Source organism: Sciurus vulgaris (genome assembly GCF_902686455.1).
Source record: "Sciurus vulgaris genome assembly, chromosome: 1".
Taxonomy (NCBI): domain Eukaryota; kingdom Metazoa; phylum Chordata; class Mammalia; order Rodentia; family Sciuridae; genus Sciurus; species Sciurus vulgaris.
In genome coordinates, this window is record NC_136461.1 from 152,205,001 (window position 1) to 152,232,006 (window position 27,006).

Below are 27,006 nucleotides of genomic sequence, written 5' to 3' on the forward strand. Positions count from 1 at the left end.
ATGAAAATGATTATGAAAAAAAATTACCCAAACTATAGCTACTTCTACAATTATGAAAATTATGCTTGCAAAATAATTTTATTTACAGATAAATCAATTATTCATTGATCGCAACATGAGGCATAGATTTCTCCAGCAATACTTTTAATTTTGGCTGAAATGGTTAAAAAGTTTTCAAAGTGTTTTAATTTTTAATACCAGTCAATGTGGTACATTACCCCTTCTGAAAAGATACATTCAAGACTAAAACCTAAGTGAGTGCCAAAAACTTCTCAAGGTCTCCAAAGACATTTTTTTTTAAATCCAATTAAGGCATATTATCAAAAAAGGTAGAGTGGATTTCTAGCAGTTCAAAGAACAGTTTCTTTTATATATATCTATATATTTTTTCTTTTTTTTCTGTGAAAATTTGAGATGTCATCTTTCTTGGTAGCCCCATACTGAGGTCTTTGTTGTGACTATAGTCTCTGGGTTTTATATTGATTTGTACTACTTCAACAAATGACAGAAATCTTTGTTATCTACAGTCAGGCCAGCTATTAACTTTTAATGTCCATTAAAACTGAAAAATTGTGAAAGGAAACCAGAACTTCTAATTTAGTCTTTAAAATAGAGAATTACTGAAATCTTGATTTTAGACAATTCTGTGTTCAGATCTTTCTGCATTTCTTTTACATTCAAAATCAATTGCAATTGTTCAAATGCCTATTTTACTGACAAGTTGACATTTCACCTCATCTCCTCTTTCCGTTTCCCTTGCTTATTATAATTTAACTAGGGGGAAAAAAAAAACCCTCTCATCATGATAAAAATGTAGTAAGACTAAATTATGCATACATTTTTATTGGAGGAAAACTTTCATCAAATGCCTTTTTTCTATCTAGTTTAATAATGGTTTTAAAGTAAAGCAAGGGATTCTAAATTTGATTATAAATTGTAAGCAATAAGTTAAAATTTGCATTTGAAAGTTCCCTTGAGAAAGAAGGCCACTATTTACTTAACAATTGGACAATAGGGGTCAGTCTAATTCTTCTTACATAAACCTAAACAAAGATTATTAGCCACAGGTAAGATTGTTCTTAAAGATATAATAGGGGAGTGGTGAAAGTCTTTTCTGAAATAGAAAGGTCAATTAGTACAGATTCAAATTTCATACACACACACACACACACACACACACACATAAGCCCATACCCACATATTCCAGCTAAACAGAATATAAAAATATAAAATAAAAATTCCAATTGTACTACATTAAATTGTTGACATTTTAGGACACTGTGGTTTTAATTCCTGAGTTGTGGTTTGCAGTACATCAAGGACTTCAAGAAATTCCATGACTAACCCACTTCATGTATGTTATTTGCACATTGCTATTGACTCTCTTGCATCCTAATTGTAGCAATCATCATCCACTTTTTAAAAAGTCATGGACAAAGAGTAGTCAGAAAAATGTTTAAACTGATGTTAGATATGAAAATGGAAATTTTATCATGAATATCAATGTAGGTTTGCAATTTTGAGTGATCACCTCAGTTTAAAGTGTAGACAAAAATGAGTCAGTCATAAAGACTGGCTCAACACTGTATAGACATGAAACAAAACTGGGTGCCGTGAGTGGGAGACCTACATACACGCAGCACCGTGGCCCTGAGTCCACGTGCACCAGCACGGAAGAGAGAGGCCTTCCTCTATGGTAATGAGAGGGTGTCAAGGCTTTCCGAGAGCTTTCAGAAAACAAAATTTCATATGCATCTGTTGTGCTTTAGAAGTTTTCCCCAAAAACTTACATGTAAGACAATATAAGAAAGCTTAGAGGTGAAATGACTGGGTTATGAGAATTTTAAGCTAACTAGTGCATTAATCCACTTAATGGATTAATTGGGTGGGTTTCAAGTCAACAATTTTTTTGGTCTCAATCTTTCCAGATCTCAAAATTTGGTGGACAAGACAGATATGAAAATAATTAGCACAGTGATATAAGTAAGAGCTGTACTTGAAACAAAAGCAAAGTTTTCCTCCTAGAGAAGATGAATTTTGAATCTGGAGGCTCAAAAAATCATTTAATTAGTAAGCTCAAATTTTTACTATTTTTCTTATACACAGCTTGTGGATTTTAATATAAGAAAAACAAAGTGCACATGGAATTATGTGATGAAGATTATAAAACTGAAGTTTCAGGAGCAAACTAGACCATGTTTACTGAGAATTATTATAATGAAAAAGCTCATATAGTTTAATACTCAAAATCCCTTTGTCACTTCCAATATCTTTGACATTTTAAAGTAACCGATCTATCACATTTTTTCCCAAACTAAAATCTTAGAAATGTATTTACTTGTCTACTTTGTATTAACCTGACTCTAGCTAGGGAGAATTTTCTTATCTCAAAAGTGGCAGGAATGTGCCCTTGGAACAAGTATCTTAGAGGTAAGATAGAGTTCAGACAGTGTGAAACTACTTATTTGGGTGTAGAGTGTTTGTGGACATTTGATGCCAATCTAAGACCCAGAGTTGAAAATTATAGTTAGGATTCAGATGAGTTTAAGTTAAAGAAATAAAGGCATTTCAGGGTGTTCTAAAGGGAAAGAGGAAGAGGCAAAGCATAAAACTCTGAATTTCTGCTTGTTCTGTATTAATCACAGTTCCTTTTAGTATGTATCTGCTTGAAAGTGGAACCACAACACATTTGGAATATCTTATATAGGACAGCAGAGAACAGGCTATTTAAGTAGTGGCCAAGAACAACCTGATATTCTCAGCTACAAATTGAAAGTGAAGGTTACTTTCTTGTAGACTTTATCTTAAAGCAGTAAAACGGGTAACTGCAGCTACAACTGAAAGTATTGATTTTGTAATTTCAGCAAATTAAGAACAAGACAGAAAACCTATTAAACCTTTCCACTGATTGCCAGGGTACTTTTTGGTGATTCTGAGGGTGACATTAAAATTACATACACCTGTCTTTTTAAAGTAAAACATATACATTATATAGAAGATGCTAAATGTAATTTTGTTATGTATATTTTTACCTTTTCAGTATAAAACTTGTAAAACTTGGTATTATGAATGTCAAACGGTATATCTAATTTTTATACATTTTCATAAATTGAGGTTAAAGTTAGATGTACATTTATTACATTTTAATAAATTAAACTTTTCACAGGCCCAGAAGATTTTTGTAATAAAAACAGAGTAAGAAAATCCAATAACGTTATATACCAGAGCATTATGAGCAATGATTATATAGAAATATTTACAAAGACTACTGGAAAAGTGATCTAATTATATTTTTGTGTACAAGAGTAAAACAAACCAATTTTATAGTTTTAGGGAACGCATCAAACTTTTGAAAATGTGATTTCAAAATTTCTTAAGTGAATATATTAAAATTTACATTAATCATAATGTCAAAGAGGAAACTGTTTATGAAAAATTTGATAACAGGACAGATAGCCTACAGTTAAAATAAATTTAAGAAATTTATATCCTTCTTTTCACATTTACTGCAGTCCCAAATGTTGGACTTCTTAGTAGGTAGATCACATTACAGAAAATAAAATTTGAAACAAAAAAGTCCTCATAAACCATATAAAAATGTAAGAAGTTGGAGAAATTCTAGGATTAGTTGATTCAATGATTTAACCATACATGGATTTTTTAAAATGTAAAATTTTTAACCTTTCTTGTTCTCTCTTCAGCATCAGTCTTACCTTAATTATTGTTAAGATAGAACCATGTTCAAATACAGACACAAAAAAGATCATTAGAAAAAAAGGATAATTTCCTCCTTGCATCTCTTATCTCATTTTAAGAACAAGAAACCCTTTCCTGGAGTTCCTCTAGAATATTTTCTTTCCTGCCTCATTGTCCAAAATTTCATCAAATTCCTATGACTTCAACATTCTCTGGTAAGGTGAATGAATCAACCACAATTAGCTTAGAAATCCAATTGTGATTAATTAACATGAGTTTGGGGTAAAGACATTCCATAAAGACACATGTTTCTATGCATGAAATGCATGAAATGGATTCTTGAATCAAATTCAGGCTCTCCCAACAAGAAGTAGGTTTGATTGAAGAGTCAGCTGTAACATCTGCCAAAGAATCCATCATTCATTTAACTAAGAGCAACTCATTAATTCTAACTCATCAGTAAATGCAATACTTTGAGAAGTTATTTGTAGTTGCAGTAGTGTGATCTAGATTTTACATTCATAAACTAAAGTAGTAAGAATATTATTTGAAGTATCCGAAGAAATACAGATAAAATTCCATCTAGCTCCCCAACATTTAACAAAATATAGGGTACATTAATATTTTATGTTATAATATTTGAATATTTTTGAATTATGAGGAAAATGATATTTCAAATAATTTCAGGTAACATAAAAAGAACTAAGTAAATCATGTGGACATGTGTCTTGCAGTGTTTTAAAACTCAAACTCATAACCTCCCTTTACTCTTTTGTCTGCCATATGGACAGTTCCTCAAAAGTTTGTGGTTGCACTATGAGTTTCTATAAGGGTATTTGATCCTCTTGTTACACAGAAAGACAAACTTTTTTTAACAGTGACGAGAGAGAGACCTTTTAGTGTTGTGAGTATTTTTTGCAAAAAGAGTGAAATAATTCAGTGAGGTCTCCCTCCTAATAATAAAGCTCTGTTCAGTATATTTGTAACTAAACCCCAAATGGTAACCCTAAAACACATTTCTTAAATATCTTTAAATTTTTGAAGACATTTTAAAGTGGGGAATAAAGCAGGAATGTGCAGAATTTTAATCAGTAGGTTATTCTGATTTATTATAACCTCAATTGGTTTCCATCAAAATTAGTATTTTTGATAAAGCATGAGCCCTTTCTTACTTTCATTAACTCATTCATTTGTTACTTAGGCATAAAAATTTATTTTTAATTTACTATGTATTTTGGACTGGAACAAACATTTTGAAAGACATAACATGAATTAAACAATTGTTTCCTTTCTTAAAAGATATTAGAGTCTTGGAGTAGATATGGGAAACTGTGGGAAGAAATTTATATCCTGGTGCAGGAATCAGGAATTGCTTTATGGAAATAAGTCTACTATTTCTAAAATTAGCTGCAATCAGCATTGTCTTGCTTCTGCACTTTCTTTTAATAACTGTTCACAATGGTAGGCAACAAAACATAGAATTTAAGAAAATGATATAAAGTAAGGCTCTTTTCTTATCAGATGGGGAGATTTCCAAGTATATAAAAGGTTGTTAGATAATAGGTGTGCAAAAGTACAGATAAATGTAGACTCCCCAAATATATAAAGTGGTAGGAATATTTCCAAGAATTAATATATCATTTGTAAATGTTGTATTCAAAAGTTATGCAGCTATTATCAGAGTATTTTCAAGAAACTGTCCCAGATTTTTTCTTTGTCATTAACGATATGCTACCAAGGTATTAGAATCTTAAGACCAAACAAAAGATTTTGGTGTAAAAATCTTGCCTGAATAGAAGTGCCTTTTTAAAAAAAAATCATGGATTTTTATAAAATAATACTGTGAACCTCTCAAATGAGTCTTAAATGATTATCAGTTGAGAAATTTAACCTGAAAGTAACTTTCAGATAGATAAGAGAAAAAACTTCATTAAGTGCCCTTGATAAAACATAGGTTGTTAATTTTTGTAGATTCTTATACTAAATAATATTACCTCTGATTTATTCATATTACTTAATAAAAAGATGATATATAGTACATTCTAAAGAAGAATATCAAATAACATCAACTACAAAGTAAAAGAGAAGAAAATTAAAATATGATCTCAATAAAATGATTCTAAATATTCATGTCAATAAACTTCTCTTACTGTAAAGAACTAAGTACAACTAACATAGCACCCAATGTCAATAAAGTGGGCAAGTTATTTAATTTGAAGAAATATGTTTGAGACATTTGAATGGGAGTGAATTTATTTGACATTGAAAAATGTACTAATCTCCATTTTCATGGAAACTAAATCATTGGTTGATATAAGATCTTCCAATAACTTAATTAACTAGTATTTTCACCTATATTACTAAACATAACATTTCCAAGGCACTGCAAAATGTAAATGGTGGTCATTGACTCAAAAGAAAATGCAGGCTCAATTCAAGCCCTGCATTGCTCTATGCCACATCGTTAGTCTATATAAGGTATGGGTGTCAGTCATATTTTCCTAATCTTTTAGCATCATATGGATGCTACTTAAGCTGGAAAAAAGTCAGGAGAAGAAACAGAAAAAATTAAAGATTAAAATAAAACTCTTATTTGTATATTTTCATAGTATCTGATGTGTTCTAATAACATTTAGCATGAAAATATTTCAGATTAAACAACAGCAATAACAAAATCTTCTGTTCCAGACAGCATTTCATACACCATGGTTATTTAAGGTTTTATAACACAATGGAAAATTCTGTAGCTAGCCTCATTAAGGCCTAGAGGACAAATATATGAATATAGATCAACAGTACTCTTTCCAATCTCCATGTTATTATCATTAAATATTCCTAGTAGTTCCCCAGCTAAATAATCACAGCAGAGTTTCAAGGTAAGCCCAAACATGTCTTCACAACTGTTCTCTACCTAGTACCCCAGATATCCATTACTATTCTGTTGTATCATTTGAAATTTATTATCTTAAAATTATGGCAAAAATTAGTCCTATGAATGCTTAATATATTAATGACTCAGTTGTTGATCTTTTTTCTATGCCTTTAAAATATTTTAATAGTTTCTGTGTAGGCTATTGCAAAGACCAGGGAAAAGAGAAAACTTGCAAAAAGGAAAAAAAAAAACCTATTTGAAGAATAGAACTAACTTACTTAAATTGTTCATAATGTATGTGTATACTTTACTTAATTTATAACTAAAAACAATATTTATCAGAAAACATTTAAGATATACAGATTAACCAAGAAAAGGAAATGCTTTCCTTTCTCCTCCATTACATAATACTAAACCCCAAAGTGAATTTCCTGAGGAAAATAATTGAGATGAATATGGCCATCACAAACCAGAGACAACAGAAGGCTGATACTTTCCTTTAAACCAGATGGGTCTTAGGAATGACTGCAAGATTATCATAACCTTTTATAGGAAAGTGACTTCAATTGTAGTTGCCATTTTCCACTGCAATTGTGGTGTCTATACTCTAATTAATTAGCAAATAATATAACCTCTGGCAACCCTGCATGAAGCTTTTGATTTTTGGAATAGTTTTTCTTGCCTATATTAACAAGGACAATCAAGAGTAGATCACTTTGACTGAATGACAGAGTAGTACATCTTCATAATTCAAATTACATTTATATCAACTCTGGCATTTAGTCATGATATAATCAGTTGAAATCTTGAGCTTCTTTATCTTCCATAGAACTCATGCTGACCTCAATTCTTTTAATGACATATACTAATAGGATTTGAGAAGCAAGAAAAAATAAGTTTTCTAAATACTTTAGAAAGTACAAGCTTGCCAGAGGGGATAGTAAGGAGAAACGCAGGGTCCTGCCTAATTGGTAAAGTGAATTCAGTTTTCTTAGTTAGCTGAACTAGTCCAAAGGTAACTTACTTGCTGCACTTCATACTGACTACCTCAAAGAAAGAAACCATGCTTAGTGGGTCTTTCTGATCTCAGAGGGCAATATGTCCTACACTTTATGACCATCTCTTTTTTTTTTTTTTTTTTTTTTCAAGATCTCTAAGTCTTCCAGTTTGAGTGGAACTCAGAAAAAAAATGAGTTCTTTGGGTCCAAGCAGCTGTTTAAGTGAAGCTTTAATCTCAGGACCACTGGTTACTTCAACCAAAAGTTCTTTATATGTTGGGAAGTGTGTGGCGACTAGTGAGCTACTGTAGGAGAAACATGGGAGGATCCATAATTCAGAGTGAAGTCTTATCATCTTTTGTCAACATTTCTCTTCATGGGAACCATCTCCTGGCTAATGAATCCTTTTAAAGACCAAATATCTGATCACATAAATCAACTGAATACGAAACCTAAGTTGCTTACCACTAACTTGATGTTTTCTGTTTCAATCAATTATTAAGTTGGGGCATGCAGTACCTATAAATTGGGATGCCATATGAGAATGTGATTACAATTAGATCCAGAGGACATAAGTGAATGCACAAGCTTTTTGGCTTAGGACACCCATCATCCCTTCTTCCCTTGCTTTGTTGATTCTTCTCTGCTTCCTCTTTGGCTCTTGGAAGTTCCTATGGCCAGGTAACAAAAGATTTGAATGCCCGATTTATAAGTGGATCTGCATAGAATGTTGGTCCTAATGTCTGTAGGCTCATACTGTGCACAGTTATACTTGTGGTAACCCTGAAAGAAATTACGAATTTAAATCTTTCTAGTGGGCAGAGTTTTGAATAGCACATGTGAGTGGGGATTTTTCTATGGAATGTGGTACATGCTTTATCCTAGAAACCAATATATGGTGCTAGTTCAACAATAGCCAAAATATCTACCTGGAAACCAGGGAATGGAGATGGAAATACCCTTTTACTATTGTACTTAACAACTCACTCACAGAAATGTTTCTTTATGATCCCATCTTGGAATTTATAGGTACAGTGGCCTCTTTTTTCCAAAGAAAGAAAACAAAAGTAGTGCCATTTAAATTGGAAGTAGAGGCTCCTCCCTGGACATTTGTGGTTGCTCATGACTATAAATCAATGAGGAAAACGGTTACTAAGTTGGCATATATGATTTAACATTATTATTTGTGTATTAACATCAACAAAAATGTGCCAACTCAATAATGAATGAATGAACTGAGGATCTAGATCCATTAGAATAAAAATTTGGGTCATTCCATCAGGTAAGATGGAAAAATACAGACTAATCAAGGTGTTGGCAGTGGTTAGGGGAAATGCTGGAAGAAAGCAATAATTATTAACTCTACCCTTGATACCAGCTGTAGAAGAAAAGATTGTGACAGCTATGCCAATTTTATGTTAAAAAGACATTATGTATATATATTTTTTAACACAGAGGGACCTTAGCAAATTAATTTAAAACTAAAGGAACTGAAACTTAGTACTTTAAAGTGACCATCTGATGTATAAAATTCTCCAATTATAATATTTCTTGAGACTCTTTTGTTTTTGCATTTTGACCAGATATTATTCCTAGGTCTTCTGGTTAAAGATAGCTTAATTCATGCACTATCCTATATAATTTTCTAATTTTAGTGGTTTAAATTTAGCATTCTTTTGTCTTATTATTTCTTTTCTCCCAAACACTGATTACTTGATCATCTGAAGTCTATAGCTAAATTAAATTCTCAGCATGCCTATTTCCAGGGAATATTTTAGGGGGTGGGTGGCAGGAGTTATGGAGCCTGTTGTAGGAAGGGCAGGCAGCCTTGAATTTACTATGCCATCACACTTGCTGCCTGCTTTATATGCTCAATTCTTTTTAGGAAAATGTTTTTCCTAGGTATTGAAAGAGGCAAGCAGATCACTTGGAAACATTACTCTGGTTATGAGAGGTTTTCATCTGCAGCATTAAGATATAATTTTCCAATTTCTGTTGCAGACATTGACTGCTGGTACCTGGGTTTCAAGACCGAGGGGAAGGCAAAAGACATTTTCCAACTTTTTAACTTAATCTACTTTGTGGATGATCATGAGGCAAATGTTTAATGTATTTTTCTATAATGAGTGAAGAAATTTTTATTTTTGCTCTAAGGCATATTAAAAATTTCAGGGGCTGGGGATATATCTCAGTTGGTAAAGTGTTTGCCTCACAAGCACAAGGTCCTGGGTTCAATCCCCAGCACCGCAAAAAAAAAAAAAAAAAAAAAAAAAAAAAATTCAATATTCTGGTGTAAGGCTATCCAACACTAAGTGTTCTTTTTTGGTCTATTCTTTCGATGAGCAAGAAGTGAAAGAAAGAGTATTAGAGATTGTGACAGATGTCATTTTGTACATTGTTAGTGGAGATGTAAATTATGGTAGCCATTGTGGAAAGCAGTATGGAGGTTCCTAAGAAACTAAAAATAGAATCACTGTAAAATCCATCTATCCATTTCTGGGTAGGGATCCAAAAGAATGAAATCAGTACGTCACAGGCATATCAACACTCCCATGTTCATTGTAGCATTATTTACAGTATAAAAGATTAAACCTGTGTCTATCAATGGATAAATAGATAAAGGAAATGTGGCATGTATACAATGGAACACTATGAAGCATTAAAAAGGAAAGGAGTCTTTTCACTATTGATAATGTCGATGAATCTGGAGGATATGATGCCAAGTGAAATAAGCCAGGCACAGAAGAAAAAGAATCTCCCACCCCACTTTTAAAACAATATTAATTCTATCTATTCAAGAGTATGGGAGGCCTTTCCATTTTCTAAGGTCTTCTTCAATTCTTTCTTCAGTGTTTTTACATTTTCATTATAGAGGTCTTTTCTCCTCCTTGGTTAGATTTATTACCAAGTATTTTATTTTACTTTTATTTTGGCAAGGGGGGCAAGGGCATGGGGGATAGAACTCAGAGGCACTCAACTGCTGAGCCACATCCCCAATCCTGTTTTGAATTTTATTTAGAGACAGGGTCTCACTGAATTGCTTTTCATCTTGCTTTTGCTGAGGCTGGCTTTGAACTCACGATCCTCCTGCCTCAGTCTCCCAAGCTGCTGGGATTACAGGTATGTGCCACCGCGCCCAGGTTATTTTGTTTTATTTTTGAGGCTTTTGTGAACAGGGTAGTTTTCCTGATTTTTTTTCCTCAGAAGATTCAGTGTTGGAGTACAGGAAATCTATTGATTTATGTATGGTGACCTTGTATACCTTCTACATTTCTGATTTTGTTTATCATTTCTGGAAGTTTTCTGGTGATTTTGGGGTCTTCTAGATGTAAGGTCATGTCATCAGCAGAGTTAAGTTGGATACTTCTTTTCCTATTCAGATCCTGTTAATTTCCTTCTCTTGCCTGATTTCTCTGGCTAAAGTTTCAGGGACTGTATTGAATAGGCATGCTAAGAGTGTGCATCCTTGACTTTTTAGAGTGAATGCTTTCAGTTTTTTCTCCATTCAGTATGATGTTGGCTTTGGATTTGTCACATATAGCCTTTATAATATTAAGGTAAATTTCTTCTATCACTAGATTCTCCAATGTTTTTTAACATGAATTTGTGCTAAATTTTATGAAAGGCCTTTTCTGCATCTAATGAGATAATCATATGATTCTTATTCTTAATTCTATTTATGTGGCAAATTACATATATTGATTTATGTACATTGACCCCGTCTGCATCTGGTACATTAGCTTCTTAATGTGTTTTTGAATGCAGTTTGCTTTTATTTTATTGAAAATGTTTGCATCTATGTTCATTAGGGATATTGGTCTAAAGTTTTCTTTCCTTGATGTGTCTTTGGTTTTGGCATCGGGATTATACTGGCTTCATATAAAGTATTTGGGAGTGTTCCCTTACTTTCAATTTCACACAGTAATTTGAGAAAGACTGGCATAAATTCTTTATGAAGGGTCTGGTAGAACTTGGCTGAGAATCCATCTGGTCCTGCTTTTCTTTGTTGGAAGACTTTTAATTGCTGATTCAATCTTATTACTTGATATTGGTCTGTTTATGCTTTTTATATCATCCTTGTTGAATTTGGGCAGGTAATTTGAGTTTGGAAATTTGTCAATGTCTTCTAGATTTTTCAGTATATATGTGTATAACTTTTCAAAACAATTTCTAATGATTCTCTGGATTTCAGAAGTATCTGTGGTAATATCTCATTTTTAATCCCTAATTTTGATTTGTGTTTCTTCTTTCTTTTGGGTATTTTGGTTTAGGGTATGTCAATCTCATTATCTTTTTGAAGAATCAATTCTTTGGTTGTATTTATCCTTTCTAAATGTTTTTGATTCTCAATTGTATTACTTTTAATCTGATAACAATTATTTCCTTTCTTCTACTGATTTTGTAATTAGTTTGCTCTTCCTTGAAGTGTTTCATTAGATTATTTGGGATTCATTCTGTTTTGTTTTTTTTTTTTTTAAATGTAGGAACTTAATGCTGTAAATCTCCTTTTAGAACTTCCTTCATACTGCTTCAGAGAATTTTATATATTGTATATTATCATTTGTTTCTAAGAATTTTTTTTGTCTTTTCTCTTTTCTTTTATGATCCATTCCTCATTTAAAAAAGTATTGTTCAATCTTCATGATATTGTGGTGTCTATAATTTGACTAGCTGTTGATTTCTAACTTCATTGCATAAGATCTGATAAGGTGCATGGAATTATATCAGTATTTTTAATATTTGTTAAAACTTATGTCATGACCTATTTGGGAAAAGGATCTATGAGCTGTGAGAAAAAGAGACTTTAGCTGTTTTGGGTGAATATTCTATAGGTATCTGTTAGGTCCATTTAATTTACATTATCATTTAGATCAGAAATATATTGATTTTATATCTGGATGACTTTTTCTATTGGTGAAGGGGGTGTGTGGAAATCATCCAGTATTATTGTATGGGGTCAATCTGGGATTTAATGTCAAGAAGTATTTTAAAATATATTTAGGTTTATACAACCATATTTGGGTATAAACACTTACTATCATTATATCTTCTTGTTGGATTGTTCCCATTATAAATAAATGGTGATCTTTGTTGTCCCTTATGATTAATTTTTGTTTGAAATCTGCTTTGGCAGACATGAGGATAGCCAATCCAGATTCCACTTGCATGGATTTTTTTTCCATACATTTACTTTCAAACTGTACACGTCTTTACCTATGAGATAAGTCTCTTGCAGTCAGCATATACATGTATCTTGTTTCTTAATCCATTCTGCCAATATATATCTTTTATTTGGGAAGTTGGGTCCATTTGTATCCAGTGTTATTATGGTTAGGTGTTTATTATGTCCTGCCATTTTGGTTTGTTTGTTATATTTAATTTGGTCTTAATTTTTATTTATTTACTGCTCTTTTAGAGAGCTTTGTCCATTTTGGAGTTTCAGATTTTGTTTTAAGAGTTCTTCCATATGTAGTGTATCTTTAATTATTTTTTGGAGTACTGGCTTAGTAGACGTGGATTCTTTTACTTTATCCTTGTCACAGATAGGTTTTATTTCCTCTTTGATTCTAAAGATAGGTTTGCTTGTTATAGTAATTTCGATTGGTAATTGTTTTCTTTCAGATCTTGGAATATATCATTCCAAGCCCTCCTTGATTTAGAATTCGAACTGAGAAGTCAGAAGTGAACCACAATGGTTTACATTTAAATGTGATCTGACACTTCTATCTTACAATTGCAATATTATTATTTTCTATTTTCTATAATAGGCATTTTGATCACAATGTGTTTGGAGAGGTTCTTTTTTTTTTTTTTTTTTTTTGATCATATCTATTTGGGGTTCTGTATGCATCCTGTATGTGAATGTTCATTTGGTTTCTAAGTTTAGGAATTTGCAGCTATAATTTTACTAAAGAGTTTCTTAATGTCTTTAGCCTGTATCTCCATATTTTCTTCAATCCCAGTGACTTTTAGGTTTGGTCTCTTGATTTTGTTCCAGAGTTGTATATTCTTGTATATTTGGATCACAGTCTTTTATTCTTTTTCCCTTTTCATATTGAGCATTCACTTTTATTTACTTTGTATTCAAGGCCTGAAGTTCTATTTTCTACATTATTTAATCTCTTAAATTCACTTTCAAGTGAATTTTTCACTGTATTTATTGTGTCATTTTTAGGAGTTATGATTGGTTATTTTAGTATTTCTATTTTTTAATTGAAATTTTCTTTAACTTCCTATATTTGTTCTCTCACTTTCTTCCTTTAATCTTTATTTAGTTCATTGAATATTTTAATTATCAGGGTTTTTTTGTAGCCTTTCTCTAGAATTTCATTCATTTCTGTACTGTGGGTTCCTTTGTTGAGGAATTGTAAATATTGGTAGAGACTCCTTTGCCCATTTCCTCATGTTTTCAGAAGTCTTAAAATTGTGTATTCGTTGAGATAGATTTCTCTTCCTCTTCTATGCATGTGTCCTCTCATGTGTAGTTATTTTATTTTATTTTTTCTAGAAACTTCTTTACTTCTGCTGTATGAGCAGATGTCTAGGAGTAGGACCTGAGGTTCTCTCTAACTGTTTTTATTTGGGGTCAGGTAATTGATTTGTGGTTTTTATTTCTCCTATTCTATGTGTTGAAGTGTTATGGAAGTTCAAGTGGAGCTGGTTTGTGTATGAAGTTCACTATCACTTGGCTGAATTGACTATAATTCAGTCATATCTCTGTGAACTTGTAGTGACCCAGTCATTGCCAGTTCCATAGTAAAAGGGGGAGTGAGAAATAGCAATAATGGTAGCAACCAATATACAACCTTAAAATAAATGTCTGGTGCTTACTATGACATCTATAACACTAATTGGCACATGAAAAGGAATGGTGGGGTTCTGCATTTAATATCAACACTAACAAAAACCAGCCACGAAGTAGATTTAACATTAAACATCAAGTGTCAACTGTGTTATCCACATATTAATAACCAAAACAACATAACTGGTGGGTGTAGGAATTTTATAAAGTAAGTAGATCTAACAGATAGAGAAATGATGATCCATTAATCGAAGAGAAAATGAAGTAGGAAGTTATGTAAATGAAAGTTCAAAATATTTAAAAGTGAGCAGAGGGGAAAAGGAGAGAGGGTAGCAGGTAATGGCTACAAACAGAGAGGTGTAAAAATAACTAAAAGTAATAAATAAAGGGAGAGAGAAAGTGGGAACAGGAAATTTGTCTATTAGTTGGGGATGAAAGTGAAGATGGTGTAATAAGAGGAACAAAAACAAAGGTAAGAACACAAAATCAAATTAAAAAACCAACCCAAAATAAACACATATAAAATTGTACCCCCTCAAAAGTTAAAATAAGGCTAAATGACAAATAACTGAAAAAAAGCAATTGAAATAAAGAAAAATTACACAAATATATATATATATATACATGTGTTTACATATATTTACATGTGTTGAACCTCTGAGCACAGTGAGAATACACACAGACACATACACAGAGAATGGAAAAAGTAAAAAAAAAAAAACTCTTAGTGAAAAATGAAGGGCTTCTTTCACTGATGTGTTCAAAACTGTTGGCAAGGATGGATGTTCATTGCTTATGCTCTTGCACTATTCTCCTCATTTCCCTTTGGGCTATGTATCCCTTGTAAAGGTTGTTAAATTTGACTTCATTGTGTTTCTCACCAAGCTGCCAGTCAGTGTGACCTTGCACCAGAGCTGAATGTAGTTGCTATTAGTTTCCCATCTAACAGTATAGGATACGATAAACTGGGGGATACTGACATTCGGAATTTTGTCTGAACAGACTAGATCAATGCACTCCTAGAGGAGCTGGGCTGATGCAGAGTTTTAATGGGAAATTCCAGATCCTGGGATTTAGTTCTGGCTCTCCTGGGAAATCTGTCGGAATGTATTTGAGATTGGATACTCAACGCCTGTTGCTGAACGAATGCCAGTCTCTGATGGATTTGTGGATTTCAGTGGCCTCCTAAAAATTCCACTCAGTGGGAGATCTGTCCCACCTCAGGTCTCACATAGTTCAACTCCAAGTTTGTAAAATTCTCAGGATCATAGCTTCTCTGACTAGTTTCAGACCTCTTTCCAGCTGCTCACATGGGTCCTTAGCAATAAATGAACTCAAGTCTCTCCCCACTCAGAATCCACAGCCTGGACCTCCCTGGGCATGATCCTCTCTGTGTGTTTCAGTTACATTAGTCCAGGCACACTCTGGATCCCACAACAAGCTACTGCCAGGTCAGACTGGCAAGGCCCTTTGTAGTCTCCCACCTCTGCAAACTACAGCAAGGCCACCTACAGAGGGTCTTAGCTGTGACACTCCACCTACCAGAGGAGACATTGTCAACACTTTTTAACCATCAGCTTGCCCCCACCATGCTGGGCTTGTTAAAATCATCCTCTCCTTCTATTCCTTAGATTCTCCCAAGCCAAATTTATTTACAGTGCTTTCTTCTCTTTCTGCCTGCATTATCCCTCCTTTTTTTGGTTGGTTGGTCACATTGACGCTGCAAAGCTGATGCATCTAGAATATATTTTTTATTGTATTATGTTCAAAACTTCTGAATTTCTGTGTCTCTGTGACAATTTTACTGCCCAACGTTGAATTTCAGTGCATTTCTTCAGTCACCCCCCTTGCTCAAAAGCCATACTCTTGCTGCTTGAATTTGGAACTGAGGAGCAACCCTAATCTTCCATTTTCTTCTTTTTGTCAACTATAGTAGTTTTTTTTTTTTTTTTTTAAGGTAAAAAGAAGGAATCAAAATGCCTAGAAGTCTAATTTATGATTGGGTTAAAATACTGGGATTATTATAAGTATGTTGGAAAATTATAATAATTATAATGGACAGTTAATAAAAACATTTTAATTTTATCAACTCAAATAGTTTATGAAATTTCTCTTAGTTCTTTAGAACCTCAGTTGTCTAAATGTTTAATATTAAAAATGTTTACACTTATTTAATTTTCTTGTATTTCTCCCTAACTAGTCAAAATCTCTGTCTGTTCACAAAGCATATAACATAAAAATCTTATGCAACAATTTGCATTTTAGTGATTTTTTTATTTGCTTCATATATTTGATATATTTTATCTGCTAGTTCTTAACTCTTCTAAACTATATACCTCCCTTTGTAGCTTTTCAACAATTTGGTTGATTTTGCTGAGTTAATGAGGGACAAAAATTTCACTTTAAAATATTTATTTTTTGTATGGAACTCTCAGTATTTGCAAAAAAGGTTGTATTGTCACACCCCATAAAAATTGTTCTACTCTTATTTTCATTTTGCCTATAATCTTTGGATAAAGATTGAATTGGAACTCTTAGCCTGACTGCAATGCATACAATATAAGCTTAATAACAACATGGCATGTTAAATAAAAAACATGGCATAATGAATCCCACTGGCATGTTTAATTATAATATGCACCAATTAAAATAAATACTTTAATATTTTAAAAAGGTTCATGACTGTTACAATTTGGCTCTTGAATGTCACCCAAAGACCCATGCATTGAAGACTTGGTACCCAATGTATGGTGCTATTGGGAAATGATGGAGATTCTAAGAGAGAGCATCTAGTACAAGAAAGTTTGGCAATTAGGGATATGTCCTGTGGGTGGATATTGGAATCCTGATCCCTCCTTTTCCTTTCTCTTTGTTTCTGGGCTACCATGAAGTGAGCAACTTGCTCTATCAAGTGCTCCTCACTATGATGTACTGCCTAGACATAGATCCATAGGCAACAGGGTCCTAGTGGCCCTGGACCAAAACCTCTGAAACTGACAGCCAAAATAAACTTTCCTCCTTGTAAGTTAATTAGATCAGGTATTTTATTACAATGATGAAAAGCTGACTGACACAATCACTATTGGTTTATTTCTGCTACTTATATTTATTCTAATGCATTGAACATATGTGTAATCACAAAATTTAAAGGTCCCATAATTGAGCAACATATTCAGAACTGGAAAATTTTTACTAGTAAGTGAGAGAGGTACCCTCCATTTCTCTGGGTGGAATAAAATTCTGTGAATCATTAAATTCAAATCAAATTGAAAGAAAATGTGTTTATTTGGGGAATTTGTTTTCCACTAAATACATACATACCTCCAATTTCCTTGTACTTTGCATTAAAAAGGAGTTACTTTGGTTTCTCAAGTTCCTTTTTTTTTTTAACCTACTTTGTGTGTGTGTGTGTGTGTGTGTGTGTGTGTGTGTGTGTGTGGCTTAAAACATTCTATTTCAAAGACAACACTGGGAGTTCTCCAGGGAGTAGTGTTGCTCTGTTGAGTGATCTTTGATCAGATTGTAATGGAAAAATCCCTGCAGGTGATATAAAATGTGTACATATATTTGAATACATAAAATATGTATTTTTCTACTTCATCCATCATTGACACTTTTAAATATGAACTTATTTAGCATGCTGGCTCCAAAATGATGGGATCATCTTGGGGGTAGATTTCAAAAGAGTGACAATTTTAGAAGTTGGTGATGAAAATAATAAGATTGATAAATTCTTTTGTAGTCATAGAGTCAGTCTCCAGTAACAGTAAAAGCTGATATTATGTATAGAAATAGTGAAGAATACAGAAACCTGATGTAAAAGATATATATATATATAAATATGTATACACACACACACACATATATACGTATACATTTGTTCCATGAAATATGTTTAAATATTGTTAAGAATCATGACATTCACAAGCTTAAATGACTTAATATTGAATAGTAATCTACTCATTTATTTACAAAGTTGGACAAATTTTAAGGTAAGAAAACTAAAAATTAGAATTGTTTAGATGTCACTTTTAAATTTTTCTCTCAGGCTCCAGTCACACTTGGACTGTGTTACATTGTTTAGAAGGAAGTACTGAGGATCTGTGACTCCAATTAGAGACAACTGCAAACAGTACTATTGTGTTAAGCAGTCAGCACCAAAAACCTGCTTCAAAGTAACTCCCCTCTAATTATTTGTGAAGACAATAGATTTAGGTTTTAAAACACCCCTCTTTACCACTTTATTCTAAAAATAAATGTCAAATATTTATTTTACAAGTGTATAAGTATGAAAAAATATAATTAAAATGTTATCTTGGCATTCCAGAATTTTTTGAGCATTGCACGAGAGATTGGGTTGATACAAAGATGTGTAAGGATTTGATCCAATTTTTATTATTAAATATGCATTTTAAAATGAGTGATGAGTATTATATCAGATATCACACAATATGTGAAGAGACTAGAAAGTCACAGGTATTTGACAAATTCATCTCTCCTTAGGTAGAATCTCTCACATTCATCGTAAACATATGAAGCATGCTACTGTTTTTAATACACTAGATAAGAAGTGGCTTTTTTCCTCCCTTTTAAAAATTCATTTATTTTTTATTTATACAAATTGCATTTCAATTCCTTGTACACAAATGGGGCACAACTTTTCGTTTCTATGGTTGTGCATGATGCAGATTCATACCATTCCTGTAATCATACCTGTCATAGGGTAATGATGTCTGTCTCATTTCACGATCTTTCATACCCCTGCCCTCTCCTCCCTCTCATTTCCCTCCATGTAATCTAAAGTTCCTCCACTCTTGTCTCACCTCCCACTCTCTTACCCCCATTATGTATCATTATCCACTTATTAGGGAAACATCCCACCTTTGGTTTTTTGGGCTCGGCTTATTTCACTTAGCATGATATTCTACAATTCCATTAATGTTTAGAGTAGCTCAATTCACAATAGCTAGATGGTGGAAGAAGCAGCTTTTGATAACTTTTTCTTTGAGGCCACTTCCATCTACTTTATGACACACTAATAGTTATATCCCAACATCTTCTATTCTAAATGCATTTTATTGCTGTTTTCTTAACTCTGGAAAATGTACAAAGTCATTTCTTGTCTGCTTTGAATTTTACTTCAACATATTATAATTTCTATATACTTTCCAGAAGGTAAAAGACATAATTCAGAATATTAATAATAAATCTGTCATTAATATGTGACATCAAATAAAATTATTTTTAATCAATGAGATGAAGATGAGACTGTGGAAATATGGTTCATTTAGCAGATTTACTAACTTAATTCTAAAATTATCATTGTATATTTTATGAAAATTGTACATTAAAATATGTACATAAAATTACATATTCTTTATCCCCAAGGCAGCCAATTATAGTTTATTTCCTTCTGTTCACATATTTTCATTTTTATAATTAAGTGAATGCTAGGAAAATTGTTTTGGTACTGTTATTTTCATGTATGTTTATCTATGGCCTTGTATTTGTTAAACCTCACTTTTAAAGCCTAAATCATATTAATATACCATCATTTATTGAATTATTGAACTATTAGAGGACATATGATTTCAAACTTTTATTGTTAAAAATAAGTTTGACATAAAAATCCTGAAGTGTGAGTCAATGACTAACTCTATTTCTTTTGATTGTTACGAGAGTTAAATGTTTCTAACATTGTTAGCACACTGAGATAGTTTGCCAACAGTTTCCAGAAAGTTTTGGCAATTTATAATCTCATAAAAATTTAGAATACGCTTTTCTTTGACATCATTTTCATCAACATGAATATTATACTTTTATCAGTTCTTTCTCAATGTAACAACAATCTATTCCATTGCTTTTACATGTGTTTTTATTGTTACCCAGAAGTGAGAATATTTCCATGAATCTATTGACCACTTGATTATTCTGCATTTCTTTTTTCCTATTTAATATTCAAAAATTTTGAGAAGAATACTAGATAGGGAGATTTTAGATGTAGGTTAATTCTGCCAAGTTGCATAATAAAAAAACTATCAAATTCAGTAAAACAGCATTGGTACAGAATTTTCCTAATATAGTTGGCTATATGGGAGAATATGTCTCCTCTCATTTGTCTCCCTTTCCCCAAATTTCATAGCTATTTTTGTCTGTTTATATTATCAGAGATTTTCATGTTCATTTTATGATTTTATACTCCAATTGCATCAGAATTTTTATTAAAATTGATGTAATTGTAAATTATTAAAGTAAGATGTGTCATCTTTACAATATTTACTTACTTAACTATAGAACATAGTGGTTTTTTTTTTTTTTTCATATGTGATTTTCTCAACTCTTTTTGGAATTCTGGAATACAATTGCTGTTCAGAGTCATTTGCTTCATCTGATAGACCCCCAAAGAGTTGAGATCAGGAGTCATGCTCAGGCAGAAGAAGAATCTATTTTGTATTCACTAGGCTTTACAGTCTTTTGTGGCTAATAAACTTTACTCAGGAATTACTCAGGTAGAAACAAATGTGCAAAAACAGAGGCTGAATGGATCACCCTGACCAGGAAGTTGATTAAGATGTGTCAGAGACTCAAGAGATCTCTCCAGCCACCAGAAGCTAGTGGAGATGCTATTACCAAGTAGGTGCCACCTAATCTTCTCTACACTAGGGAAGAAGAGAATGGAAGGGGGAATAACTAAAGATGGCAACAATGGATGCCAGCATACTGAAAGAGAAGAAATGCAGTGGAAACCAGAATAACCTGGAGATATCTAAGATAAGTGAGGATTGTGAAGAAACCAGGTGAATGTGAATGTTCCTTCACCTCACAGCTATGAGTTTTATGAAGTTTCCCCCTGCATAAGTCCTGATACAATTTTGCATAGGATAAGGAAAGGGGGTAGCTAAATTTAGATCAACTACTTGCTTGAATATTAGATTTTTGATTTTTCTGTGTTCAGACTCAGTGTGACTAAATACATCAGAGTGATTAGAAAATAGCTTGGGCTCTGAAATCACACTGTCTAGGATCACACTGTAGCTTTGTTATTTACTAACTGATGAATTTGGACTGCTCACCTGATATTTGAAACTCAAACTTCACCTGGAAGATGAAAATAGTACTCAATACAATTTTTGTAAAGTGGGATAATCATGCAGATATTTCATTATTTATTTTTACTTTTTTTTTTTCTTTTTTGTGAGTCTAGAGATCAAACCCAGGGTCTTGTATGTGTTAAGCAAGTGCTCTCCCACTGAGCTATATACCCAGGTCACATGTAAATATTTCAGAATAATATTTAGTAAAGAGTAAGTTACCACTATTATTGTTATTATCATCATTTGATTAATAGAGACTCAGGATGAGAATTGCAACACTTACCAAAAAAAATCAAAAAATAACTTAATTTTCCTTAAGCATCCAAGTGATAGAGTGAGTAAATTTGAACTTAGTGCTTTATGCTCAACTTTCTTCATAGAACATAAACAGCTTCCTTAATTTAAATCAGGATATTGACAATAGTGGTTGACATTTAAAAAACATGCTCAGTAAAATGGGCTTTAGGTAAAATGTATACAGAATGTATGTTCATTTTTATACCTCAAAACTAGTCAAATCATGAAAAATGGAAACATCAAGAAATAAGTAAACCACAACCAACAATAAAATACTAATAAAAATAACTGAGATTACATTTCTTACCTTCCTCCTATGATACTCCTAAAAGTCAGAAAGTAGAAACTGTGAAACTCTTGAATGGTATAGTGTGTTGGTGATTCCTGAGACCACCCTTAAATTCAGTAATTCAGTATAGTGATCCACTTATTTAGAAAATAGTTGTGCTCATGGTTATGGCTTATTGCACTGAAATGATACTTATGAAAATCAGCAAAAGAAAAAGGTATATAGAGTAGGATCCAGGGACACAAATTTCCAGTTTCTCTCTCCCAGAAGAGTCATGAATAGCACTCAATTATCAGAGCAATGATGTGTGAGACAGCATATATGGAGTCCTGCCAACCAGGGAAGTTCACCCAAGTCTTGGCGTCTAGACTTTTACTGGAAGCTGAACTTATTTACTTAATCTCCAGCTCCTCCAGAAGTCACGCTGATTCTGTGGAGCCCATCATAGATCACATTGCTAACATAAACTATCTGATGGGTCCCAAGGCCCTAGGTAAATAAAGATGCTATCTTTATATTCTGAGGATCTTAAAGTTAACTCCTGGGAATAAGTCAAGGGCCTGAACTTTATTTGGAATATGCAGGACTGGAATACTCTGCTAGTCAACTCTTTCCTGAACAGTTAAGAGTATACTTTTTAAACAAAAAGAAATAACTTAAAATATTTTACATTAGCTTATTTCAATCAATAGTCATATGCTCTATATTCAACACCACTTGGTGTATATAATAGAAAATATATTTGACCTGAAACAATTGTGCTAAAGAAGAAAAAGACACATATTTACTGATCTACTCTTTCAGACACTTTGCAAAATTATATGCTTATGTCATTTTATGTAGTGCTCAGAACAACCCTGTAATATAGCTGTTGATGTTTGATTGTTTTGAGAAAACTGAGATTTGAAGGAATTAACTAATATTCTCAAAGTTGTTTATTCATCCACTCTTTCAGAATCAAGTATTTACCATGCTCCAGTTAGTAAATGATATTGAGAACATAGTAAAGCTAAAATAAGTATCCTATAGCCTTTCATGGTGCTCACAGTCTAGGGGGAACAGACAAATGCAAGGACACCTGTTAGGAGTAAAGCAAATTTATACCTAGGTCCTCTTTTCATTACATGCTGTCTCCTATAAAATGGTCTTATTCACACCCAGGGCCTAATGAAAGTCTTAAACTCAGACACTTCCTCAGTATTCCAGATATATATGTCTCACTGTCGACTCTTCTTCATGTTCTCGAAGACCTATCACATTTAACAGTTCAAAACAGAACACATTATCTGAAAATGATATCCCCCGACACAATAGCCAATCTACTTGTATATTAGAGATTGTTGTGGCAGGCGAGACCTGGGGCCCAGGGTTACGCCACGTGCATCTAAAGATGGCGATTGGCAGAGAGCAAATGGCGTCCTGATTATGCCTGGAGAAAGGCAGAAAGCGTTTACAATTGGCTGTATGATAATCAGTTCAGCCGCCCAGCGTGTGGACAGATATACTTTACATGTATGCTTGAGTTAGTGATCGCTTGACCTTTAACAGGATTGGATGGACATATCTGGTTACAATTGCTTATGCATGAGACTGCTTATATATTGAGGGTGTTATCTGAGTAAACGGGAAGCTGCTTCATGAACTTCTGAAGAGTGCATGTCTTTTGTCCCACTGGTTGGGCCATAAGAGCAAGAAGCGGCGGTGAGCCGCTTGGAGCAACCTGGGCTGGGAGTAGCGGTAATCTGCAGATTGTCACTGTCTGTCCTATAGTGAACTATGAATCACTCCTCATATTTCTCTTTCCTTCACCATCATCTCCATCACCAAACCCCATAGGCCATTTATCCTTGGATTTACTTAAATCTGTTCACTTCTTCCTCTCTCCATCCCACTTCTCTAGCACAAGATACTATCAGCTTCATGCAGAATATTGAAGTCTATCTGCATCTTGCTGAACACAAGACCACAACTGGTCTATCTGCATCTTGCTGAAATCCTGTTAACCACTCATATATGTCAAGATATTATACTGAAATAGTAAATCTATTCATATTACTTATGCCTCTGCTTAACACCTCAGGATAAAGAACAAAATACTCAATATGTCCACAACTTTCTGAATAACCTGCCCCTGCACTTGTTTATATAGATGATCATCTATATTCTATCATCTTTTTTATTCTCTGCTACTATCAGGTTTTCACAAACACTGCACAACTTTTTCTTCAGGACAATAGAACAATTCCTCCACATGGAGTTACTCATTCTTCAGATTTCAACTCTTGTCACAGCGCCAGAGACGTCCTCCCTGACCACTTTGAGTACATTTTCACTATTCATAAACTTTCATTTGTAGACTTATTTTTCCTGGACCTTGAGAGCTGTAACTTGGCATTAGGAGTGAGGGTTATTTTATTAACATGACTTTCTTGAGAAATTTAGACTCCTGATCTGCAGGGAGTAAGTCAATTTTTGTTCTCTTTCTTATTCCCATAATTATCACAGATAGGTTATTACATGTTAAACATCACACATTTGTTTTTTGAGTAAACAAATACTCAAGGAATGAATGGCAGAGTGAAGATATGAAGTTCAGCAAAGTGTGATTCTTCCCACTATAAAATCCAAATTTTGCAATCTAGAGATTTAAACATTACACATTTAATTGTAGGTAATATACAACAAATATGTATTGAATGTCTGCTTCTGTGACACATAGTGTTTTACTTCTTGGAGACATAATAGTAAATTGGGCTGGCAAGATTCCCTTTATCATGTTATTTGAATTTTACAGGAGGAAGCTAATAAAGAAGCAAGTAACCAAACTAGCAGGATGATTTCAGAGTTTTAAATGCAATTAGAAATTTTAAAAGAAAATACAGATAGTAGGATTCTGATCAAGGTATTATTTTACATAGATTCAATTAGATAAGCTCTTCTAAGGAGGTGATAGTGGAGATGGAGAGATGTAAATCAATCATAAACAATATCAAAGTAAGAGAAAATGCTGTACAATGGTTCATTAAATAAAAATGATGACAAACACTAAAAATGCTATAAGTGTTTTAGGGGGAAAAAAGAGACTTTAAGTCTAGAATAGTGAAGCTAAACTTCAAGGTGCATGTGTATCTTAAGAATATATTGAATTTGAACAGAAAGAGAGGCAAAGGTTTGGCATAATGGAGTTAAGACATAGTCATAAGAATAACTATGTTATATCTGTGGCTATTATGTCCATACTTCTATAAAAAATATTCAGAACTTTAAAAAAGGAATGGCCATTGTAGTTTTAGCATTCCATGAACTTCTATGTGTATTGCATTTATATGTGAATGTGTTGTTTTGCAAAAAAAAAAAAAAAAAAAAAAAAAAAATCCAATAAAGAGATATAGTATTTTTTGTTGTTGTTTCCATTCAGAAGGGTCAAACCATGACTGTAAAGTGTATGAGGCTACTGGAGAGTGGTGGGAAATAGAAATGGATAATAGGGAATTAGAACCAGTTTAAGGTATGCCTTTAAAGCCAATAAATGAGGGTTTCTTGGACATTCATTATTATGTAGAACTAAAGAGGTATTATTGTGCTCTTTCTATTACCACTTAGCAGTTAATGGTGGTAAAGAATGAATGGGTCAGAGATGCAGGAGGCTAAGTCCTAAAATTCCTTATAAAATGTATTAATTATTGCTAAATATGACATTAATGACTAAAATAATGACATTACTAACAGTGTGGCAGCATAATGTGGTATAAAGGGCATAGGCCTAACAGGTCGGTAAATCTCTGTCTGCTATTAACTGGTTGTGTGACCATAAATAGGTCAATTTATGTCACTTAGCTGCAGTTCTTTCATTTTTAAATTAACCTTTTAAGGTCTTTTTGAGATTAAAAATTCTACGATTTTATGATGGGTGCCTTGTCACAAGATTTTGTCAAAATTCATTAAACATTGGCCAAAGAAAGAGGATTTGAGAGTGTCAAAATATTCAAGGTTGTATTCCTGGAGACCTATATTATTGCACACTGTTATGTTTATTCATTAGTAATCATTGTGAATAGCATATTGTCATGGAGGTTGTTCTTGCAACTGGAAATTCTATGCTTTATTTCCATTTTGTCTTCACCTTTAAAACATGCCTTTTTTTGTATATGCCTTACACAGATTTAAAGACACTTTTAGATAACAGAATATTTGTTATTCCCTAATTATAATTATTATCTGACACAATATTTATAGTGCTATATACCCCATGAGTTAATAAATCATGATTGATAAGTCTCATGAATGAATCATTTAAAGGAAGAATAATCCAACAGTGGAATTACAAAACTGCCTATGAGTATCATGATAGAACTTTTCTACTGCCAAATTGTTAAACTTTTCCCTACTTTCTCTTTACCATCATTTTAAAAAAGAAATATTCTTCAAGGAGTAAAATTTTTGTATATATCAAGAGAGATAATGAAGGCAAAAACAGTATTAGTAAATTTGGCAAGAATTCTAAACCAACAGATGGTTCCATACCATTTATATCTTTCAATTTTGCTTTTTTTGACAATAGCAATTTTTTTCAGAAGAAATTTGTGGGCCACACTATAGTTACATTAAAATAATACTTTTATCTGTTAAAATGACATACAATAGTTCCCTCTTATACATGAAGCATATGTTCCCAAACCTCCATTGGATGCCTTAAACATTAGATGATACCAAACCGTCTACATAGTGCTTTTTCTTATACTTACTGTTATGTTTCAGATGTAAGGTACCCCAAATGCTCATGTGTGAGACAATGCAAGAAGGTTTAGAGGAGAAATGATTGGGTAAGGAGCGTTAACCCAATCAGTGAATTAATTCCCTGATGGGATTAACTAAGTGATAATTGTAGGCGGGTAGGCTCAGGCAGGAGGAGGTAGTTCCGCCGGGGCCCACCTTTGGGGCATATTTTTTGTATCTGG